Source organism: Diabrotica virgifera, chromosome 3, assembly GCF_917563875.1.
Source record: "Diabrotica virgifera virgifera chromosome 3, PGI_DIABVI_V3a".
Taxonomy (NCBI): Eukaryota; Metazoa; Arthropoda; class Insecta; order Coleoptera; family Chrysomelidae; genus Diabrotica; species Diabrotica virgifera.
In genome coordinates this window covers 74,115,964-74,141,206 of record NC_065445.1, presented here as the reverse complement: position 1 = coordinate 74,141,206, position 25,243 = coordinate 74,115,964, and the positions used below count along the sequence as shown (strand labels likewise).

Sequence of the window (25,243 nt, the reverse complement as noted above, 5' to 3'; positions counted from 1 at the left end):
CCAGAATTTGTGTTGTTACTGTTTTTTTATGTAATAATATGTTGTTTCTTTTTCAACTCTTTCACCCTGTATATATAAATTTTTCAAAAAGGTAATAATGCCATTGTTAATGGTGTAAATATATTTTTTAGGAAATATTTTGAACTTTTGTTTTGTTAATTACCATTTAATAAATGCATAACGTATGTTCACATGTACCTATGGACGGCAGATTCATTTTGAATGCCCGCCATTTTTGTAAAAGACTAAATCTCAGATGGCCTCATTATCTAAATTTCAATCTTTGTATGTGTAGTATGTGTGGTCCAAATTATATGCTTCTACCATTAAATGCACAAAGATTCTTATATTATTATTTGCACGAATCTGCCGCACATAGGTACCTACATGTGAGGATACGTTATGCATGTATTAAATGGTAATTAATATAACTAAAGAGTTCAAAATATTTCCTAAAAAATATTTTTACTCTCTTTTCAACGCCGGTATCACCTTTTTAAAAAATTAATATATACAGGGTGAAAGAATTGAAAAAGAAACAACATATTTTTACATAAAAAAAAACAGTAGAAACACAAATTCTGGTAAACCGATTCTTCCGGTTCAATACCTCGATATTATTTATCAAAAAAAGAACCTATATACCCAATTTTTTTGAAATCTGATATCTCGTTCAGAAGTTATCGTGCTATTAGTCACATATGTATAGTCGCCATTTTGAATGCCCGCCATTTTTGTAAAAGGAACAAAAACTGAGATGGCCACGTATCTAAATTTGAACCTCTATGTGTGTAGTATATGTGGTCCAAATTATATGCTTCTTCCATTAAATGCACAATAATTCTTATCATATTTGCAAGAATCTGCCGCATATAGGTACATGTGAAGATACGTTTTGCACTTAATAAATGGTAATGAACATAACTAAAAAGTTAAAAATATTTCCTAAAAAATATTTTTACGCTCTTTTTAATGGCCGTATCAACTATTTGAAAAATTAATACATATTTTTACATAAAAACCAGGAAAAATACAACTTCTGGTAAACCGATTCTTCCGGTTCAAGACCTCGATCTTATACATAAAAAAGAACCTATATACCAAATTTGGTTGAAATCTGAAGTCTCGCTCAAAAGTTATCGTCCTATTAGTCACATATGTATAGTCGCAATTTTGAATCACCGCCATTTTTGTAAAAGGCAAAATCTGAGATGGCCTCCTATCTAATTTTGAACCTTTATATGTGTAGTATATGTGGTCCAAATTATATGCTTCTATCATTAAATGCACAATTCTTATAATATTTGCACGAATCTGCCGCACTATCATAAAACAAACTCCTTAAAATTATCAAATGAAGATCAAAAAATTCCAGTTTCGCAATTATTTTTAAAAATCCGTAAGATAAATTTATATGTACATATTTTAGTTGTAGGTAGTAGTTTACAAGCACTTATGAATCAGAGAGTCTAGCAGATGAACAACAGGGTTTTCATACTAGAAGATAGTGTACATATGCAATATTCTTCATAAAGCAAATTACTGAGAAATCACTCTAAAGTATAATAGAACAGGATAATAGAACAATTTCTATTTTTGTGTCTAATTGACTTGAAGAAAGCATTTGACAGAATAAGACTCAAAGATGTAATTTATCTTCTGTATATTAGAGAAATCCAACTAAATATCAAAAAAAAATATTGAAAACATCTACCAAAACAACAAAGTGGAAGTCAGAATAGATGGACAACTTACAGAACCTGTAGACATAGACAGCGGAATAAGACTCATTGAGCCATATGCTCTTCAATGTAATAATGAATGATATTATCAAAAGTGTTAACAAAGGAAGAGGATACAGAAAGGAAACAACTGCTGATATCGTTCAAACATATAAAAACATTAATCGAAATATCACCACATTTTGAAAGATGACAAACATACCATGTGTACAAACTAATTATACAGGGTGTCCCGAAAAGATTGGTCATAAATTATACCACACATTCTGGGGTCAAAAATAGTTCGATTGAACCTAACTTACCTTAGTACAAATGTGCTCATAAAAAAAGTTACAGCCCGTTGAAGTTACAAAATGAAAATTGATTTTTTTCAATATATCGAAAACTATTAGAGATCTTTTATTGAAAATCGACACGTATCATTCTTATGTCAGGAACATCTTAAAACAATATTACAGTGAAATTTGTCCACCCCATAAAAATTTTATGGGGGTTTTGTTCCCTTAAACCCCCCAAACTTTTGTGTACGTTCCAATTAATTCATTATTGTGGTACCATTAGTTAAACACAACGTTTTTAAAACTTTTTTGCCTTAGCATTTTTTCGATAAGCCAGTTTTTATCGAGATGCGGCTTCTTTTTTAATATATTTACATAAAAATTTTATGGGGGTTTTGTTCCTTTAAAGCCCCTAATGTTTGTGTACGTTCCAATTAAACTATTATTGTGGTACCATTAGTTAAACACAGTGTTTTTAAAACTTTTTTGCCTCTTAGTCTTTTTTTGATAAGTCACGTTTTATCGAGATGTGGCTTCTTTTTCAAAATATACCTAAAATTGTAAATTATAAATAAATTTTCAGATTATTAACAGGTCTCTATACAGGGTGATTAATTAGTGGGGTAAAGCTCCATAGATCCGCTATAGTAATAGACAGCAATAAAAGTTAATAACAAAAATTTTAGCCACCTTTGAGCTTCATATTACAAAATTAGTTAGAATGTTACAGGGTGTTCTATAACACAGTGGCAGACCAAACTTATGTTTTTTTTTTAATGGAACACCCTATATTTTATTTTAAATTCGAAATCATATTAACTTCTCCATCACAAAAATATAAAGGTTTGTTATGTTATACAGGGTATTTACAAAGTTATAACCAATTTTATATGAAAATCGTAACAAATTCAACTCCCTGTATAAATAAAAATAAGCAAAACAGCAATGGTTTATTAATGCCATAATTTTTTACGTATCGTTAAAATTATCAAAAATGATTGATATTGCTAATTTTTTTTATATCAAATACAGGGTGAGTCAAAACGCAAGTACATTATTTTCTCAGTAATTTTAAATGGAACACCCTGTATATTATATCACTATTTAAAAGTCCATTACCGTTCTTTAATTTGTAGATAACATTCCCTATGTCTAAATTTATTAGTTTTCGAGATATTTTCATTTTTCCATGGGCCAGTAGCGTGGCCACCGAAATCACCAGAATTTAATAAACTGGACTGATTTTTTTGGGGTTGCGTTAATAATGAAGTTTATAAAATACCTCCAACAACAAGGGATGAGATGAAAAATAGAATACAAAGTGTATTTCGATGTGTTAATTTACAAATGCTTCGTAGAGTAAGTAGCTCATTCAATGATCGTTTTTAGGCGTGCATAAATGTGTAAGGAGGTAATGTTAAACACCTTATGTAATTAAATATTAAAAATATTTTATGAAAAGTAGCTTCTAATTTTTTCAAACATGTTTTTTGCAAAATGTATTACTGATAAATTATTTTTCGTTCTTTATTTGTTACATTGTTACATTTACATACAAAAGTAGTTGTTTAATTGTCGTCACAAAATGTTGTATTTCGTGTTTGTGTGTTTTTTTGTAAAATTTATTACTAATTTTCTTTCTTTATTTGTTACATTTACATAAAAAAGTAGTTTTTATTTAAAAAATGTTGCATGTTGTTGTTGTGTTTTTTTTTTGTACAACGTATTACTAATAAATTATTTTTATTTCTTTATTTGCTACATTGTTACATTGATTAATGGATTGATAATAAGTAATCGTCAATTGTCAATTCAGTCATGGCTTACTTAAAATTTAGATAAATTTAGACCCCTAAAATAATTTGCTCTGAAAAATGAAAATATCTCGAAAACTAATAAATTTGGGCATATGGAATGCTATATAAAAATTAAAGTACGGTAATATTACTTTTCAATAACGATATAAAATACAGGGTGTTCCATTTAACATTACTGAGAAAATAATGTACTTGCGTTTTGACTCACCCTGCATTTGATATAAAGAAAATTAGCAATGTCAATAATTTTTGAAAATTTTGATAATAAATAAAAAAAGTATGGCATTAATAAACCATTGCTGTTGTGCTTATTTTTATTTATACAGGGAGTTGAACTTGTTACGATTTTCATACAAAATTTCATAACTTTGTAAATACCCTGTATAAGATAACAAACCTTTATATTTTTGTGATGGAGAAGTTAACAGGATTTCGAATTTAAAATAAAATATAGGGTGTTCCATTTAAAAAATATAAGATAAAAAAAATTAAGTTTGGTCTGCCACTATGTTATTGAACACCCTGTAGCATTCTAACTAATTTCGTAATGTGAAGCTCAAAGTTGGCTACAATTTTTGTTATTAACTTTAATTGCTATCTATTACTATAGCGGATCTATTGAGCTTTACCCCACTAATCAATCACCCTGTAATCATACTTAACCCGGAATGGGACGTTTCGATGCCGCCGGTTTATCGCTGGCCGTTTCGATGCCGCCGGTTCATCGCCAGTTCATTTAATCGTCGTCATATCTCGCATTTCCTAGAATTCCTAATTAATACTAAAAATAACTAATAATTGTAACTGTCGAAAATTCGGAAATATATCAGATAGCGATTAATTGACTGGAGATGAATCGGCCGGCATCGGCATCGAACTGGCGGCATCGAACTGGCGGCATCGAACTGGCGGCATCGAAACGGCGGCGATGAAACGTCCTAGACCCTACTTAACCATATACAAATATGTGGTGGATTCGACAAATATTCAAAATATCTCGATAAAAACTAGCTTATCGAAAAAGTACTAATAGTCCTGTCGCCAGGGGGGGGGGTACAACGGCCTCCTTAATTCAGATGGATTTACCCAAGTTTTTTATATATTTTGACCCGCAGAATACGAATTTTTTGGGTAACAGTTGATCCGGATGTCGATAAGATTGTTATAGACAAAGAACTTGAGGAATTACATAACAGCGATTTCTCGCAAAACAAAATATCTTTTTTTTTTTTGGGTCATTTTAAGCAAAAAATATTCCTACAAGTTTTTTCGTAGAATGCATAGTTTTCGAAATAACCGCGGTTGAACTTTCAAAAAATCGAAAAATTGTAATTTTTGAACCCTAATAACTTTTGATTAAAAAATAAAGTAGCAATTCTGCTTACCGCATTTGAAAGTTTAAGTCAAATTATATCGGTTTTGATTATTTGCATTGCTAAATATTTATTATTTTATTGTTAAACAAAGCTATAAACACCTAGTATGTGAGTGATGTTTTCTATGATTTCTCATTTAAAATCGAACGAGTAGGTAGAGTAGCTACAAGTGCAAGCGAGGCAATTTCTACGTAGCATGCGTTAAAACGTATGTATTAGGCACGGGAAACACTATGTGTTTATAGATTAGTTTAACAATAAAAAAAATAATTTTTAGCAATGCAAATAATCAAAACCGATATAATTTGACCTAAACTTTCAAATGCGGTAAGCAGAATTGCTACTTTATTTTTTAATCAAAAGTTATTCGGGTTCATAAATTGCAATTTTTCGATTTTTTGAAAGTTCAACCGCGGTTATCTCGAAAACTATGCATTCTGCGAAAAAACTTGTAGGAATATTTTTTGCTTAAAATGAACCAAAAAATACAAAAAGATGTTTTGTTTTGCGAGAAATCGCTGTCATGTAATTCCTCAAGTTCTTTGTCTATAACAATCTTATCGACATCCGGATCAACTGTTACCCAAAAAATTCGTATTCTACGGGTCAAAATATATAAAAAAAACTTGGGTAAGTCCATCTGAATTAAGGAGGCCGTTATACCCCCCCTGGCGACAGGACTATAAGAGGCAAAAAAGTTTTAAAAACATCGTGTTTAACTAATGGTGCCACAATAATAATTTAATTGGAACGTACACAAAAGTTTGGGGGGTTTAAGGGAACAAAACCCCCACAAAATTTTTATGGGGTGCACAAATTTCACTTCCATGAGGAACTCATTTCCATGATTAGTTTCCGAGTTGTGAATTTTTATTTTTTGAACATTTTTTCCACCTACAATACAATTTTTCAACGCCGTAGATACCGGGAACCAGATACCTCGTACAGCACCTTCGATGCCATATTTGTGTTCAGCGACCTCAAAATACCCGATATAATAATAGACCAAAATACCATCTATAAAAAAACGTGTTTTTTGGAAGTGAGAGGTGGCATTCGGATTTTTGCAGATACAAGTTAGGTGACACCTTCAGTAATAATAATTGACTTATGCTCCTTCTCAAATATGCCCGGAACATTAATAAATAAAAAAATTAAAATATTTAAAATTTTCGAAAAACATCGATTTTTTTGTGCTTTCTTTGCTTATAACTTTAGAACGGTTCGTTTTGGGAACAAAATCGTAGAGAAATAAAATAAAGATAATTGAATTTTGTATGATATACGACTGGTCAAAAATGTCTTAAGGTATTACCTTTTCTTCAATATAGCAATAAATACAAAATAAGGTGGCAAAATACGTCTGTTGTTATTCAATGTTTCTTAACCACTTTGGTGGCACTTAGAACCTTAGTAATTCGCTTAGAAATTCTTATAACTTACTTAAATGGTCTACCAAATTTCAATAAAATCGACCTCAGATTTTGCATAATAAATTTGCAATGTAAATGTTTTTAAAAAAGTTCAAATTTTTTAAAATCTTTCTGAACAAAAAGTAGACCATTTAGAAGTTGGCTAATTTTTGAAGATATTCTTCTTTAGCGGCGAATCAATTGAGGGTAAAATTGTACATAAATCTGCGCGCCTGCGCACACTGACAGTATGTAGTTCATTGCTAATCTAAGCGATATTACGTAGGTCAAAATTTTTGACGTAAGAGAACTGTCAAACGTAAGAATACGTCAAAAATTTTGACCTACGTAATATGTCTAACATGTTTATTAACATGGCAATAATGAAAAGTCACATTCTAATGTTTTGACAGTTCTCTTACGTCAAAAATATAGCATTCAATATAGCAATAAATACAAAATAAGGTGGCAAAATACGCCTGTCGTTATTCAATGTTTCATAACCACTTTGGTGGCACTTAGAACCTTAGTAATTCGCTTAGAAATTCTTATAACTTACTTAAATGGTCTACCAAATTTCAATAAAATCGACCTCAGATTTTGCATAATAAATTTGCAATGTAAATGTTTTTAAAAAAGTTCAAATTTTTTAAAATCTTTCTGAACAAAAAGTAGACCATTTAGAAGTTGGCTAATTTTTGAAGATATTCTTCTTTAGCGGCGAATCAATTGAGGGTAAAATTGTACATAAATCTGCGCGCCTGCGCACACTGACAGTATGTAGTTCATTGCTAATCTAAGCGATATTACGTAGGTCAAAATTTTTGACGTAAGAGAACTGTCAAACGTAAGAATACGTCAAAAATTTTGACCTACGTAATATGTCTAACATGTTTATTAACATGGCAATAATGAAAAGTCACATTCTAATGTTTTGACAGTTCTCTTACGTCAAAAATATAGCATTCAATATAGCAATAAATACAAAATAAGGTGGCAAAATACGCCTGTCGTTATTCAATGTTTCATAACCACTTTGGTGGCACTTAGAACCTTAGTAATTCGCTTAGAAATTCTTATAACTTACTTAAATGGTCTACCAAATTTCAATAAAATCGACCTCAGATTTTGCATAATAAATTTGCAATGTAAATGTTTTTAAAAAAGTTCAAATTTTTTAAAATCTTTCTGAACAAAAAGTAGACCATTTAGAAGTTGGCTAATTTTTGAAGATATTCTTCTTTAGCGGCGAATCAATTGAGGGTAAAATTGTACATAAATCTGCGCGCCTGCGCACACTGACAGTATGTAGTTCATTGCTAATCTAAGCGATATTACGTAGGTCAAAATTTTTGACGTAAGAGAACTGTCAAACGTAAGAATACGTCAAAAATTTTGACCTACGTAATATGTCTAACATGTTTATTAACATGGCAATAATGAAAAGTCACATTCTAATGTTTTGACAGTTCTCTTACGTCAAAAATTTTGACCTACGTAATATCGCTTTTGTAGTAAAAATACTATACACTATATGTCGCCGTGTTGTGTAATTATATCCGAAACTTACATGTCAATCCCTAGGGCTTACATGTCAGTAAGAGTGTCGTTGATAGACTAACTAACGTACATAAGTACCAACAACTCAATCATATAGAACTGGAAATTATGACTCTTTATAATAAAATTGCAAATTTAGGAAAAAACTTCATTATTTCATGGATAAAGGGACACGCAGGCATTAGGGGTAACGAAATAGTAGACAGGCTAGCCAAATCCGCCCTAGAAATAGGCGAAGAACTTCCCATGAACTTACTACCCATTTCGGATATTGATATTATTAGTAGACGACACCAAAAAGAAAATTGGCAAAGGTATTATCGAAACACGAGAACTGGTAGTAATTACAAACAAATGCAGCCTGAAATTCCCATTAAAAGATGGTTTCATTCTGTATCAAATCGCCATTTCATAAGAGTTATAAATAGATTGAGATGTAATCATGCTCTTACCCCCCTTCATATGTACAGTTTGGGTCTCACAGAGTCACCTAACTGTGAGTGTGGAAAAGAAGGTGATCTACTACATATTCTCCTCGAATGTTCACATCAATCAGTAAATATAAACAAATTTTATGATAATCTTAATATATTAAAAATTCCACTTCCCGTCTACCTGAACAATTTGATATTTTCTGAAGATATTAATATATTAAAAACAATTTACGAACATATCAAAAACTGTAAATATAGATTGTAGCAATAAAATTTACCCTGTATTTAAGAAATTTTTGTTATTAAAACAAAGCAGGCATGTTTGTTAAAACAAAACAAACATGTTTGTTTTGTTGTTATTTTGTTTTAAACCCTGTAGATTTAAGTAATTATTGTATATTATAATTGAAAAAAGAAAAGAACAAAAAAAGAGAAAAGAAAAGAAAAAAACAGAAAAAATAAAAAAAAACAAAAAAAAAACTAAGAAGATGTAAACCTCCGCGAGGATGAATCGGGTTTGCGTCTTAGCGTAGTAAAAAAAAACAATTTATAAAAAATAACAATAAAAAAAATAATAAAAAAAACAAATTAACAATATAAAAAAATTTACAAAAAAAAATAAAAATTTACAAAAAAAATGAACAACCAAAACAGAGTATTATTTAGATAATAATTGTAGATAATAATGTTAGTTTGTTATGTATTTAGAGTTAGAAATACAGAAAAAATTCCTCTGATTGAAAAATCAAATTTGTTTGTTTTTAAAATAACAAAATGTCTGGCTAATTGGCTCGGCCAAGGCCATCAAATTCACTCAAAAAAAATCCCTAGGGCCTCGCTGGAGTAGTGGGTAATGCGTTAGCCCTGAGATTGGAATGACGCGGGTTCGATTCCTGGGCGATTCATATTTTTTTTTATTTTTGGTTGTTTTAATAAAAATTTTTTGAAAGTGGTAGATAAGAAAGTTAGTTTGATTTTAAAATAAAATACAAATAACCTTTTAAGTATATTTACTTCGTTTAAATTACCTATTATATAATAGAAGAATATCTTCTTACGTGCGTACAAAGTACACACACATTCTTTTTTTTTACATATAAAGAGGTGCTCTACGTATCTAATACACTTTACAGAATTAAAATCGGATTATTTAAGGGGCCTCAGCAATGTTTTAAAATTATAAACAATTGTTTGGCTTATAAACAAATACCTTTGTTTAATAATAAAAAAAATGTGTGTGTACTTTGTACGCACGTAAGAAGATATTACGTGATATAAATCCAAAAACACAAGAATTATAATAAATAATACATTTACTAAAAACACTAATATATTATTTTAATGACTTATTTGCACAGATACAGATACATAAATACCTATCTTGAAAGATTAGCAAGGAACTACATACTGTCGGTGTGCGCAGGCGCGCAGATTTATGTACAATTTTACCCTCAATCGAATCGCGCCTAAAGAAGAATATCTTCAAAAATTAATTTTTAGCAATGCAAATAATTAAAACTGGTATAATTTGACTTAAACTTTCAAATGCTGTCAGCGAATTGTTATTTTATTTTTTAATCAAAAGTTATTCTCGTTCAAAAATTGCAATTTTTCGATTTTTTGAATGATCCACCGCGTTTATCTCGAAAACTATGCATCCTACGAAAAAACTTGTAAGAACATTTTTTGCCTAGAATTGCCCAAGAAATACAAAAAAATGTTTTATTTTGCGAAAAATCGATGTTATGTAATTCCTTAAGTTCTTTGTTTATAACAATCTTATCGACATCCGGATCAACTGTTAACCAAAAAATTCATGTTCTACGGGTCAAAATACATAAAAAAAAACTTGGTCCATCTAAATAAAGGAACCCGTAGCACCCCCTCCTGGACACAGCACTAATTTGTTTATAAGCCAAAAAATTATTTATAACTTTAAAACATTGCTGAGGCTGCTTAAATAATCCGATTTCAATTCTGTAAAGTGCATTAGATAGGTGGAGTGCTTATTTATATGTAAAAAAAATTGACAAATCTTTGTATGTTCTAGTTTTTGTTGTGCAAGATTTTAAAAAATTTTAATTTTTTAAAAAAAGTTTAGATTACAAAATTATTATGCAAAATCTAGTAAGTCAATTAATGAAATTTGGTGGACGGTTTTAGCACATTACAAACATTTTTTAAGCGAATTAGGAAGGTTCCAAGTGTAACCTAAGTGATGGAAAAACATTGAATAAGGACAGGCTTGTTTTGCCCCCTTATTTTATATTTATTGCTATTTTGCAGCAAGGGTGTTAACTTAAGACATTTTTAACCAATCGTATCTGATAGAAAATTTAATTACCTTTGTTTTATTCCTATACGACTTTGTTCCAAAATGAATCGTTTTAAAGTTATAAGCAAAGAAAGTAGAAAAAAAAAACGAAATTTTTTGAAATTTTTAAATATTTTATTTTTTTTTTATTAATGTTTCGGGCATGTTTGAGAAGGAGCATAAGTCAATTATTATTAACGAAGTTATCACCTAACTTTATCCGCAAAAATCCGAATGCCACCTCTCACATCCACCTCAAAACAGATCCTTCCTGGTCTATAAATTTCAACTATTTTCATAACAAATTTCCATAAAACTCCAGGAGATGACGTAGATACCGAGCACCAGCTTCGTCGACACGATATTCCTGTTCAGCGACCTCAAAAATCCCCGAGTATAAAAATTGAACTTATTTCCATGATTATTTTTCGAGTTGTGAATTTCTATTTTTTAAACACTTTAATATGCACTTTAAAAATCATTTTCAATTTATACAGAGTGGGCCAAATAAAAGGAGCCAACCCCGATATTTGGCAGTATTTATTAGATTTTAAGAAAATAAAAAAACAGGTCAATTTTTGATCTAAGGGGGACACATTTTTACGATACAAACATCTGTCATTTGTCAACTCCCTCCCTTCCACTTCCCCCACCCCTTATTTTTAAATAGGGAATAGGGGTCGTGTGCTAGCTCATTTGAAAGGTTATTCAATTCTCTATTCAGTAATATCAACATTGACATAAAAATGTATACAGGGTGTCCAAGAAAAATTATTTTGGATTAAATTAATTGACACAAAAAGAAGAATGTATGTAATTTATTTAACTCAGAACACATTCTACTGCTGACAGAAAGCAGAAAAAAATGTTTTTTGATAAATAGACACTGCTTTTTGCTTAATTTTAATGTTCAAGCTTCCATTCATCTGCCTCTTGGTAGGTTGAATATTGAATTTAAGCAACAAACAGTGTTTATTAATCAAATAAACATTGTTTTCTGTTTTTTATCAGAAGTAGAATGTATTCTGAGTTAAATAAATTACATACATTCTTCTTTTTGTGTCAATTAATTTAATTTATAATAATTTTTCTTGGACACCCTGTATAAATTTTTATGTCAATGTTGATATTACTGAATAGAGAATTGAATAACCTTTCAAATGAGCTAGCACACGACCCCTATTCCCTATTTAAAAATAAGGGGTGGGGGAAGTGGAAGGGAGGGAGTTGACAAATGACAGATGTTTGTACCGTAAAAATGTGTCCCCCTTAGATCAAAAATTGACCTGTTTTTTTATTTTCTTAAAATCCAATAAATACTGCCAAATATCGGGGTGGCTCCTTTTATTTGGCCAACTCTGTATTTGTCCCTCATGCCAATAGGTCAACTTTTTTCCTGAAGCTCTCCCGAATCGAATGCAAAAGGTTGCATAAGGTCTTACTTAAAAAAAGTTAGAGGTTTAGGCGATCATAGTGCTTTATATCCTCGCCTATATATGTTATGATTAGGGAGCGGATTTTAAGCTAAATGCATATTGCTTGCATATTTCGCATATTTGAGAACTTTACCAAATTTTGCATATTTTTAAAGAAACTTGCATATTATGTGCCTTTTTTAAAAACATTTTTGTCCAAACGAAAAAATTTTTAAATTTTTTAATTCCACACAAAATATTCCCCCGCACATGCTGTCATATTTTTTCGAGAACTTTCTTATTTAGCGTATGGACTTTCACAGTACGATAAATACACAAATATAATATATTATTCAAACACTAAAATATATTGAATGAACCTAAATATTATTATCCAATTTACATAGCCATTCAATTGCTTCTGGGGAGCATTCCACAAAGTCCTGGAGGTTTTCACGGTAGGTACGATTTAGGCAATCTGAAACACAATGACTTATGGTCTGTCTAGGTGATCCACAATCGCACTGTGGACTTTCCGCACGACCCCATTTGAACAGAGAATCAGCACATTTACCATGTCCGGTACGTATGCGATTAAGCCTCGCCCAGGTGGACCGGGGCAGGCCCGATCCGATGAAACCCTGGGCTGGGGTGGATATCTGAATATAGTCTGCTGCTATTGTTGGCATCCATCTTGTGCACCATTGCCTTTGTTCGGACTGATCTGATTGTAGGATTTCTAGACCTCAGTGGCTGGTGCTCTTTTGAGATGTCTGGTGTGTCTTGATGGATTGGTAATTGTATGTTGGCTACAATTTTCTGGTACTCTCTCACTAATGCTGCTGTACGGCATAGATCTGGTGGAGCAATATTGCTCAAAGTAGGCAGCCATCTCACTGGGGTTAATTTTATTGTTCCAGTGATTATTCTCATGGTTTGATTAAGTTGGACATCGATTTTGTTTGTATGTGCACTATTTAGCCATACTGGTGCACAATATTCTGCCACTGAAAAAACCAAAGCTAGAGCAGAGGTCCGAAGAGTATCTGCAGAAGCACCCCAAGTTGTTCCAGCAAGTTTTGTTATTATATTGTTTCTCGTTCTTAGTTTACCGGCTGCGTTTGTAAGGTGGCTTTTGAAGGAAAGTGTTCTATCAAGTGTGACGCCTAGATATTTGAGGTTGTTGTTATATTTGATAGCTGCATCATTTAGAGTTACATTGAGAGTATCGCCCGTAAGTTGATTCGACAGGTGAAAGAGACAGGTTTCAGTTTTGCTTGTGTTAGGACGTAAGCGCCAGTTCTTAAAGTAGTTACTTAGTGTAGTTAGGTCCTCGTATAGAGCTCGTTCTCCAGCTTGCTTACTATTATCTTGAAAGCCAATGGCCAGGTCGTCTGCATAAGCGAATTTTCTCGATTTTGTTTCAGGTATATCGGCCGTATAAAGGTTAAATAATAAAGGAGCTAGCACTGAGCCTTGAGGTAAGCCGTTGCTAAGTTTTCTAACGTTACTTCGTGCATCATTTATAGAACTTTTCGAGAACTACTTGAAATCGGCGCATTCACTACCTTTGCGGTTTTTCTTAGAAAACTCCTGATCTTTAGTGCGATGCCACATTATGCGTTTTGACCGGATGCCTTTCCACCGCATCCAGTCAAAACGCATAGTGTGACAGGTCGGCCCGGTTGCGTTGGAAACGGATGCGTTTTGAGACATCATCACGCGCTTACAAACTGCACCAGACTAAACGCATAGTGTGACAGATAGGTCCGGTTGCGTTGGAAACGGATGCGTTTCCACCGCATCCGGTCAAACGCATAATGTGACACCGCACTTTCCCACAATGTACGTCTAGTACGCTGTCATAAAATGATTGTAGGATGTTAAATACCCTGATTGTTAAGAGCATATTTACACATCTAAACATCGTTTTACGATTCTCTAACGGAAATTTAAATATTATTTAAATCAGATCCCGTAAATCAGTACAATTAGTCACCTTTAGTCAGTCAATAATATAATAATAATGGTGGTCGACAGATTTGACACTATTCAACTGACTAACATATTACAGAAATACCAGATAGTAAACACCTTTGTCTATCTCGGGTCTAGTATAACTAACGATGGTAACTGTGAAGCAGAAGTTCGGAGACGTATTGGTATGGCAAAAAATGCGATGAGTCGCCTAACTAAACTTTGGAAAGACAGATCTCTCTCTCAAAATATCAAGATGAGACTGGCGAATGCCCTTATATTCTCAATATTTCTATACGGAGCAGAGACACAAAAAATACAAGATCCTTTGTAAAAGGTATATTTAAAAGACCCCAATAAGGGTTACATCACAAAACAAAACGTTTTCGGATTAATAGGTAATCCATCATCAGTGTTAAGCCAATAGCATGCATGCGTGAGCCACCAAAGAGTTATGGGTAAAAACCCTTTAAAAGTTTCAAGATCTTAAATGAAACTACATATTATTATTAAAACAACATCCATCTGTTTGATGGATGCAACATCCATCTGTTTTAATAATAATATGTAGTATCATTTAAGATATTGAAACTTTTAAAGGGTTTTTACCCATAACTTTTTGGTGGCTCATGCATGCATGCTATTGGCTTAACACTGATGATGGATTACCTATTAACACGAAAACGTTTTGTTTTGTGGCGTAACCCTTATTGGGGTCTTTTAAATATACCTTTGACAAAGGATCCTGTATTTTTTATCTTTTTAAGTATTTTGGATGATCAAATAAAATATTAATCAACATTAAGTAATTGTTATCAATCAATTATTGATTGTTATTATTGATTAGAAATGTCAAATGACAACCATCTGGAATGACTTTTGCCAAAGTATTTGTAAATAATCTCATTTGTACAAATCATTTTTAACAATTTAATTAATAATACAATAAGGAGAAAAATTAGAGTAGCTTAAACAAATTGCAACAATGACAAGTAAATATGGATCGAAATTTAGTGAAAATTAATTAAATACTTATGTTTAAATCATTAATTTTAAATGTCATAACCACTGCTACATATGTCTGCCATATAAAGTTTGTAGATCCTATGCTTTGTTTTTAAACCAGGAGGAGTAAACTAAAAAGACAGATTTACACCCAAGAAAGTCACTAGAAAAATCACCAAATACATCTTCTTTTTTGGTTGATCATGTCGGCCTTTGACGGTAATCCATAAATATTATATTATACTAATACGTCGCTAAAGAGTTCTAAAAACAACTGTTTTCTTTTTACAAAAACAGGCTAAAAATCTAAAAATTAAAGGAATAACGCGGAAATCACAAATATCACTGATATATCTTAATTAACCTATGAAATGCCAATAGTGTCAAAATGTCATAAATGTCATTAGCGTAAAAATTTCATAACAGTGAAGTAAATTCACCGGAAGTTAGAACAATTGAAGAGTACAGGGAAAAAAAAAGGAATGTCACATTTTATACTTATTGAGATAAACACCAATAAAGGTTTAATTCTTATAATATCTAAAATCTACTTAGGGGAATTTTAGCAGAATTCTAGATATTCTTAGTCTATAATCTTAATATAATAAATCTATTTTTATTAATCTATATTAACTTATTAATTTAATAGTGCATCAAATAACCGCTAACATTCCTTATTTTTGTTCAGTCGCGTGCGAACAATCCTGGTTCTTCACCTGGATACAAATTCTTAGAAAATTTGAATGGACTGATCTTTCTGGTTATTGTTCTGAATCGATAGTCTAGTCCAGCGATACTCAACCTTTTTCTTTCCTGGGCCACATGGTAGCTATTGCCACAGCTTGCGGGCCGCAATCAAGATGAAGTAGTATTAAGGGTGTTTCATTGGGAAACGGAAATACTTGAATGGTGAATAGAGGTAAATGAGGCGGTTCTAGACATACTAAATTAATTGCTCCACCGACTTTATAACCGAGTTACAGGGTGTTTTATCGATTTTGTCCATTTTTTTCTGGACCCATAACTTTAGAACCACCTTTTATATTTTTTTGATATTTGGCACACATAATATGTCACATTTAGAAACCAAACCACCCAACTACTAATCAAAAGAAAAATCCAGGTCCGGATTAAACAAAATTATAAATCCATTGTGACCTTGAAACAACATCCTGTATATTGAAATTCTCACAACCCGTTTGCACATTTGAAAAGAGTTTTAATGGAGCTTCCATTTTTTGCGCAGACAATTCAATGACTTTAATTTTGAAATTATGTCGAAATTTTTAAGAACTCGAACTTTCAAAACAAAAATTTCGATATAATTTTAAAATTAATGTCATTAAATTGTCTACGCAAAAAGTTGAAGCGAGCAATTAAACTTAGTTTTTGTGCTCTTTTCAGGGCGTTTATTCAAGGTAACAATTATTTAAATTTTTTTTTTGTTAATCCGGACCTGAATTTTTCTTGTGATTACTAAATGGATCGTTGCAATGTAGTAAATAAGTATTGATTATTTTTAAAGTGAGTATTTGTTCATTAAATTTAATAATTTATTATTAAAAGTTAATAATACCTTGCTTTTTAATTAGACTTCTGAAAAATTAAAATACAGTAGAGCGTCGATTATCCGAACGTCGATCAACCGAACGACCGGTTATCCGAACTCCCGACTCCCGCACTCGAGTACTGAGCAAGCGTTAGTAATTAACGCTTAAAATATCTTCAATTTTCTTCAATTGTGTATTCAAAAATATGTTATTGCAAAGACTGCACTTTTTTGTTTAATTGCTATTTGTCATTATCAAGGTATAAACAAATATACAGTTATATAAATATGGTTTTTATTCACTTGTGGATAAATATGTATGAAAATCTCAATATAGTTCGATTATCCGAACAAATCGGTTTTCCGAACGCCCATGTCCCCCAATTAGTTCGGATAATCGACGCTCTACTGTATAATCTAAAATTAAAGTCATTAAATTGTCTGCCTCACTCCCAAACACGCCTCAAACACATCGGCACACTATCAAATAATTTGAAAAAACACGTGAATTTTAACAAATTGTTTGATCACAGGGCCCTTTAGTTAGCCTTCGGGCCGCATAAAAAACGCTAGAGGGCCGCATGCGGCCCGCGGGCCGCATGTTGAGTATCACTGGTCTAGTCGATAGTACTCAGTTTTTGCTACCACATGGCGAGAAAAGCCAAAATTCATGAAAAAGTGACATTTCTTGTTTTTCCCCTGTACTCTTCAATTACAAACAAGCATTACGGCGCGGTAAATTTGAATTACTCCTCCTGGTTTAAAAACAGACCATAGTAGCGTGATAAGGGCAACAATGCATTTTTTTAGAGGGTAGTCTTACAGGAGCGATCCTAGCCTGTATCCGGACCTGCGATCCCCATTTAGGGAGTGCCAAATGTAGTGTAAATTTAAAATCGCGACTGAATTGGGCCGTTGTGTTAGCCGCCACCTTGATCCTAAAGGAGAACCGTTGTTACTCAATATCTCCGCCATTTTCCGAATCTCCGAAATTGTTCCAAATGTGATTTCCTACAATTTCTTTTTTACAATTTTCTTTGTTTGGTCGACCGTAGTTGATAGTAGTTCAATCTCATTTGTGAGCTGCCCCAAATATTATAATTCTAACCTTTAGGGGAGCTCAATAGTAGTGTAAATTTAAATTCCCCACACCCAGGGGGTGAATGGCTCCCAAATTATACTAACTACTTAACTAAAAGGCAGTAGTCGATTAATTAAGCTTTGGAATATTTTGAAACATCTTCTGCCAGTGCTATCTCCCAATCAGAGGTTTAGACCAAGAGGCAGCGCTGAAAAATCTCTTTGAATTTACTAAAGCTAGATTTTTCACAGTTGATTACTGTGAGTGTGTAAAGAAACATACTGCGGTCGGTCAAGCGAAACGTAGAACAGGGGTTATTGAGAGGGTATCAAAGTTGCTTTCCTAGGAAGGTAATTAAATCCACTTACTAAGGCTGAAAATCAGTACATACATTCTAAATTAAATATAAATAAAAGTTATTATAGTCGGTAAACTGTATGACGGGACAGAGCCGGTCGGTCGGCCTCGATAGTCGATTGAGGAAATCAAGCATTTTAGCTCGCAATTTTTTCGTCCAGCATGGATTTACTTGAAATTTTCACAGAAGGTAGGGAATAGTCCAAGGATCATTTTCTATATCATGCCGCTATCATACGCTAAAACCTTGGGGGTGGTTGCCACCCCATCTCGGGGTGGGAATTTTTTATTACATTTTAACCATGTAATTCGATGGAAAAAGAAGTGATTCTAACAAAAAAATGTTTTTTACATTTTCTTCGTAAAACTAATACTTTTCGAGTTATTCGCGCTTGAAAATAACAGTTTTTCGATGAAAAAATCGACTTTTTTAGAGGATTTTTTGAGAATACCTCGAAAAATATTCTATATATTTTTGGCGATAAAAAGTTTCTTCAAAAATGATTTTGTAGGATTTTTAAAGAGCTATAAGACTGTGTAAATGAAATTCCGTAAGATCCCTTAGTTTTTAATTGGGGCGGGTTTGAAGGGCTCGAATAAGGGGGTGTTTGCTGGTAAATAGAGGTTTTAAACAGATATATCTGGCTAACTATTCACTGTAATGAAAATCTATGTACAGGGTAATTTTAGTAATTAAAAAAGCTACAATTTAGTAGTTTATAATTTTTTTCGTATCTTCAGTATTTTCGGAGATATTTTGAAGTAAAAGGTGAAAAATAACAATTTTTCCAAAATTAGGCATTTTAAATAGGTCAAACTCCTTGAGGATATTGATAATATAAATATAAAAGGAACTACAGAAAGGTGAAGACCAATTGAATTAGGAAGGTAGTTAGGGGGTTGTTTTCACTGATTTTTTCGTAGAGAAAAGCAGGTACCGACATTTTTTTGATTATAAGTCGCTTAATTTTCATGCTAGAAACTTTTTATTATTTTTTTTTTGAAAGTTCTAACTGCATACTTGAAAAAAGATTATTTAAGTTTTCCTCAAAAAAATGCAAATTTTTCCCATTATTTGGCTTTGAATATTTCAAATTATGCATTTGACGAAAAAAGTTAACCTTTAACATGCCGTATCTTGGTTTGTATTGGTCTTAAAGATATTATTGGAAAAGAATTTGGTTTGTGTTACTAAAAGATACAATTTTGATATCTACAGTTTTTTTGATTAAATGCATATTTTTCGAGGTATTCTCAAAAAACTCTCCCTTTTACGAATAAAATGTACAAAAACTTGGTATGTATGAATTAGAAATAACAAGTTCTTTTAAAATCTGCAAAAATATACAGGGTGTCCCATTTAAAGTAAATAAGTTAAGGGTATTTCCGGTGAAACCGGAAGTGGAGTAGTAACAAAAAATATGGCATCAGATGCCTTTTGCGTCACTATACTTGCATGCAAAGTTTCATAAATATTGTTCTTTTCGTTTCAAAGATATTTGCTTGGTTCCATACTTTATCCCAACTCTGTATATGCCAAAGTACGGAATCAAAAATTCAGAACTATGAACTATATATTGGACATTGTCCCTTACTATAGTCTGTTTTTAAACCAAGAGGAGTAATTCAAATTTACCACACTGTAACACTTGTTTGTAATTGGTCCAACCAACCTCAGACTAGGGATGGCGGTTTTTGACAAAACACCGGTTTTCAGTTATACCGGTTTTTTTTGCTTACGGTTTAACCTGGCGGTTATATCCGGCCAAAAAAAACCGGTTTTTGTAAAAACCGGTTTTCGGTTTTTTTAATCCAATAGGTTACAAAGTTACATTTACAATACACTTTAGTTTGCGATACTCCATTCGACTCGATATCAATAGGTATGATCAAAATTAGTACTATCGAAAGAACATACTTTAACTTACTTTTAACACGTTTGTGTTAGGGGTACATTTTAACTCATTTATATTTGTAGAATAGGTACATTTTAACTAATTTAATACTTCCTGTATGAGTGTACCGTTTTGAAAACCTAGCGAAATTCTTGGAGATTCGTATTCGTAATCAGTAATTCGATATTCATATTCAGAGCATTATTTTTGGTAATCAGAAAAAGTCATTCACCTACTTTCAATGTCAAGAGTTAAGTGTGAAAAATAGATGATGTTTGCGTCTAATTCAACCAGATCACTTCTTATGTAAATATTATGATTACAAATACCTTTTCAAGGAAATATTATAATAAAACTTAATAATTGTTTCTGGCTGATGTGAGATTGCACTTTCAGTTTGCTTCTGTATTTTATAAAATAAAATAAAATTTGAATTATGGTTTTGTTTGGAATAATTACTTGAGAATAATAATTATGATTGGGATCCAAAATAATACCTAACCTAATCCTAATCACCGTAAAAACCTAATAACCGGTTTTTACTTTAAAGAGAAAAAACCGGTTATAACCGGGACAAAAAACAACCGGTAAAACCGGTTATTGCGAAGTAAAAAACCGGTTTTAGGTTTAAACCGGTAGGTTTTTCCCATCCCTACCTCAGACAACCTCCACTGTTATGAATTTTGACAGTAATGACATTTATGAAATTTTGACACTACTGGAATTTTATAGGTTAATTAAATTATATCGGCGATTTTTTGTGTTTTATGTATTATTCCTTTAATTTTTAGATTTTTAGTCTACTTTTATATAAAAAAACTGTTGTTTTTAGAACTTTGTTTTCCGTCGAAGGCCGATATGATCAACCAAAAAAGAAGATGTAAGTATTTGGTGATTTTTCTAGTGACTTTCTTGGGCGTGAATCTGTCTTTTTAGTTTACTCCTCCTGGTTTAAAAACAAACCATATCTACAACGTAAATATATAAAAGCATCTGCAGATGTCTGAGGTAGTGAATAGATATAAAAATTAGGTTTAGTTAAGGCTAAAGTACAGACCATTTCATGATTATTAATGGAAAGTTACTTTATTATTTACTTATACACTTTTACATATTTTTGTAGCTATGTTGTATATTTAATATCAATCCCATCATTATTTTCATTTTATGTTACTGCTAAAGGCTCTTTCAATCATAATGCATTCACTGCAATGAATATATTTAAATTTAAACAAGTTTCCTTAGTTTTTTCTGTTATTTTAAAGACATCTACATGTATAGTTTCCACCTTGAAAATACATGTTTTGATGATACATTGGATATTTACCTGTTGTAAAATTAAGGTGTAATATATATCTACCTAATTCTAAAGACTAATATCTATAATCTATGAGATAAGAGAATTAACATACTTATTGTCAAACTATAATAGGATAAAAAATATACTGTTGGCTTTTCAGCAGTAGGTCAAAATCTTAAATATGGATAATGGCAATGGAGAAAAGTTATCTAGGTTATAAATATTGTCAGTTATATATAGGGTCAGGTCTGAATAATTCAAACTGAAATTAAATCACTTTCAGCGCCAGACTTCGTGCCAGCACGCTTGAGTGTAGTGAGAAACGTTAAACAACTGGTCACCTTCTCTTTTGTAAATTACTCTTCGATTCAAAAACATATTCCAATGTGCATCACTTTACGATTTGGCAGACAAATAAGAAGATGAAGATGCAGTTGTGAAAACTTTAAACGTATTTTTCTCAAAACTGCTTGTTCAAATACGGTGGACATTGTAACTGAAAAACTACTCAGCCGATCTACCTGATATTTTGCACAGATTTTCTTAAGACATGTCATGAGGTAACAACGTCAAGATATTTTTTTTTGCTTATTTTTTGTTTAACAATAATAAATCTGTTGATTTTCACAAAATTTTTACCAAAAATTTCATTTTTTTTTTATTTCGGAGTGATACCAAAAATTCAAAAATAATTAAAAATAAAAAAAACTCGAACTGTATATGTAATATATAATATGTAATATGTAATATATGATGTACATATTCTCTGCTTGGATTTTCCACAAATAATACACAATAAATAACTTTTTATTAAGTTCACATCTTAAATCAATTATTTATCAAATACACTATATATCAATATTATTTAATCAACAACTCAAAATATTCCCGATGCCATGTCAAATATTTAAAATTGTCACTGTCTGACTGACAATATGCTGACAATATTCTATTCGACTGAGTGCGCTGTAAGACAAAGATAGATTTGGAGAATATTACCACGGACATTGTGTTCATTTTTTTCGAATCCTGAAAAAACCAATACATATTTTTGAAAAATTTAAAGGCAGAATGAAAGACTAAATTATTACAGAGGACCCTTAGAATAAATAAAAAGTTTATTTTGAATCAGATATTTGAAATTAAAAATCACACTAAATTTTTTCTTAGTTTTTCACCCCTGTAACTTATTAAAATAAACATTATAAAGTTCTCAGAGACTTTCGGCCCTCGCTAATAATGTAATCTTTCATTATGCGTTTAAATTTTTTAAAAATACTTATTTGTTTTCTCAGGATTCAAAAAAAATTAATCCCCATTTGAATAGCATTGCAGCCGAAAATACATACCCATCCCCTTAAGGAACTATTGTGCATTTAAATAAAATACATAGATCAAACTGTTTTATTGTTTTTTTTTTATTTTTAAAGGCCCAAATGCAGAACCATGTTAGTATATTTGGACATTGTCCCATATTTTCTACAACTAAATGTATAAAAGCCTCTACAGATGTTTCAGGTAGTTAATAGGTAAAAAATTAGGTTCAGTTAATGCTGAAGACAGACAATCTGATTATTATTAGTGGAAAGTTACATTATTATTTACTTATACATTTTTAGATATGTTTTTATCTATATTGTATATTTTTTATCCTATCGTTGTTTTCATTTTATGTTATCCTAAAGGCTCCTGCAATCATAATGCATTAACTGCAATAAATATATTTAAATTTAATCCTAGTTTTTCTTGTTATTTTGAAGACATCTATATGTGTAGTTTCACCTTGAAAATAGGTGTTTTGATGATACATTGGATATTTACCTGTTGTAAAATTAAGGTGTAACAGATATATATCTTAATTCTAACGACTAATACCTATACGATAAGCGAATTAACATACTTATTGTCAAACTATAATAGGAAAAATATACTGTTGGCTTTTCAGCAGTAGGAGGTCAAAATCCTAAATATGGATAGTGGAGGAAAGTTTGTGATATTTCAGGGTCAGGTCTGAATAATACGAGCTGAAATTAAATCGCCTTCAGAAGACAATAACAAAATCCACAATTCCTAGACACAGTGTTTAAATGATAATTTTTAAATAAGAGTAAATAATATAAACCATATCCTGCCAGACACCCACTTATTTAAAACTAAATATTTACTATGTACAAAGAGGATACTTACTATGATTCTCTATTTAGTTATCCAATATGCTTAATTTCTAAAGTAATTTACAATAAATAACTTTAATTAATCGAAAAAAAATCATTATAACTTAAAATTTTCACTATTTTCTGACACATACAATAACCATACCGTCAAAGTTTTGACAACCACTTCAAAAAGAGAAGCGACTTTCTAACAAGGAACAAGGTTGTGTCGGAGTAAGGTTGATTACTTGCGACGTCATTCCAAAAACATCTTATGCGCCAAAAGAAAATTGTTATTTTTAATAGATATTATTTTTTTTCAAGAATGTATCATAGTTAATTATGCACTTATGCAGTTTAATTATATCTTTGATTGCGGAGATATGACAGTGATTCAAACTAATCTAATGACGTCACAATCCAGCAGAAGAATCTCACTTCGGAACACAGATCAGAATCACAGACATTTTTTTAATTCTGTGTTCTGTGTCTTACCCCATCTTACAGATACGGACTTGAAATAATTCATTTATTGTTTTCTGAGATTAAAACCTTAAAAATTAAAACTAAAACATGTATATACTATATAATAATAGAACAGAACACACTTAATTAATAATAGTAATTAGAACAAAATTTAAGTCTTTAGTTAACGTGCAGCCTCCTAGATTACGGAATTTACTTATATACATATAAACAAATAATTGAACTTCCTAAGCCCTAGGTTGTCCCCCAATATGTGACCGGAAGTGGATCCGCAAGTCAAGATTTGAACTCTTCGTGTTACTTTGCGTTGTTTGATATACGATTTTAATAATTTTGAGTCATTTGTCTAAACTTCCGGTCATAACTTTTTAATTACGGAAATGATATCAAAGCCGGAACTTATTATTCGAGTTCGACTTTTCAATACACGATGATTGATATTATATCACATGTACTATTTCTGCGACTATAAAGGCCGCGTCTCACCATCAAATAATTTGATCAAACAGTTTGAGCAAACTCCGGAAGTACGTCAAAGTGACGTCACAATTGCAGTTTTTTTGAAATTCTAAAAATCTTTGCTCTCACCATCAGTCTAGTTTGATCAAATTTTTTGTATTGAGTTGTCTAACTTGTTTGTACTTTATTTAAAATTAAAATTTTTCATTATCATCCACAATGAACACTCAGGATGTGACGTCACTGACTGTCACTTACAGTTTGCTCAAACCAGTTTGATCAAATTATTTGATGGTGGGACGCGGTCTTGAATGTCACCGGTAAACGAAGTTAAGGAAAAGTAGTGTGCTATGGAAAAAACAAAGAAACATTTTCCAGATGTAAACTTATATAATTAATTAAAACAACTAAGACAAACAACACTATAAAATATTTCAAAGAAATAAAAGCAACTACTTACTTAATGACGAACTAAATATTCAAATTGTTGCCCATCATTTTAGATGCAAACATTTACTCTTTCAAGAGTAGATTGAACAGCAGTCTCAATTTCTGCTTTGGCAATGCTTTGAATGGCGTTTCGTATTCTCTAGATTCTAGATCATGTTTTCTCGAGTAGTGGGCCTAGCGGCA

General features: G+C 31.5%; 1 protein-coding gene across 1 annotated transcript in view; it reads right to left on the bottom strand.

The window, feature by feature from the left end:
* LOC114337099 (WAS/WASL-interacting protein family member 2) overlaps positions 1-23,910 on the bottom strand; it is a 78,957-nt gene extending 55,047 nt beyond the window's left edge. Inside the window, exon 1 of the mRNA XM_050645206.1 lies at positions 23,700-23,910. The gene's annotated coding sequence lies outside the window, so the exon portion shown is untranslated. The remainder of the gene's footprint in view (positions 1-23,699) is intronic.
* Positions 23,911-25,243: the final 1,333 nt, after the last annotated feature.